This window comes from Sinocyclocheilus anshuiensis, unplaced genomic scaffold (assembly GCF_001515605.1).
Source record: "Sinocyclocheilus anshuiensis isolate Anshui unplaced genomic scaffold, SAMN03320099.WGS_v1.1 scaffold415, whole genome shotgun sequence".
NCBI classification, from domain to species: Eukaryota; Metazoa; Chordata; class Actinopteri; order Cypriniformes; family Cyprinidae; genus Sinocyclocheilus; species Sinocyclocheilus anshuiensis.
Window position 1 is genome coordinate 1,218,923 of NW_015552655.1, and position 1,026 is coordinate 1,219,948.

Consider the following 1,026-nt stretch of genomic DNA (forward strand, 5'->3'; position numbering starts at 1 on the left):
TGTGTCTGATATTTTCACCCTGTTAGTCTGTAAATCTTCAAAGCGATTTCCTTTATGACACCAGCCTCCAGGAAGTGACATCGTTTTGGAGGGAAAACAACAATCACAGTGAGTATCATCAATGTATTATCAAACAAAAACGGGTATGGTACTATTAACATTTTAAAGATGGTTAAAAACAGTATTAACTTTAGTTGACACCCTCGTGAAAGTTGACTCTCAATCCTTCACTGAACAAGATTATTAAGACTATTTATTTAAGTGTTCAAAAGGAATGACCCATTTGTATTTTATGAGTACAAATATGCATAAACAGACCAAATATTAGTACTGGTAACAACGATTAAAATTAAGAAATTAAAAATAAACAAACGGGGCAATTACTAACTTATTAAAAATTATTATAAAAATATTTTAGATTTTATGGCAGTCATATATTTTTGCATATTTATTTATTTTATTTTTGACCGCTTTGCATATTTAAAAGTGTTTCCATATAAGTGTTAGGTCAGTGCAAGATGAAATAAAATGTAATAGAATTATTTAATAATCTTGGGAGGCACATGTAACTAATGAGAAGCCGTGTTACGATTGGGCAGCGTGTCGCTGTGTTGGCGGCTTGTTTTTCCATAGCGCTGTGATTGGTCAATTTCTCGTAGTTACAGTTAGATGGGCGGGGAATGTGTAATTAAAAATAAACAAACGGGGCAATTACTAACATTAAAAATTATTATAAAAATATTTTAGATTTTATGGCAGTCATATATTTTTGCATATTTATTTATTTTATTTTTGACCGCTTTGCATATTTAAAAGTGTTTCCATATAAGTGTTAGGTCAGTGCAAGATGAAATAAAATGTAATAGAATTATTTAATAATCTTGGGAGGCACATGTAACTAATGAGAAGCCGTGTTACGATTGGGCAGCGTGTCGCTGTGTTGGCGGCTTGTTTTTCCATAGCGCTGTGATTGGTCAATTTCTCGTAGTTACAGTTAGATGGGCGGGGAATGTGTTTAGAGAACGT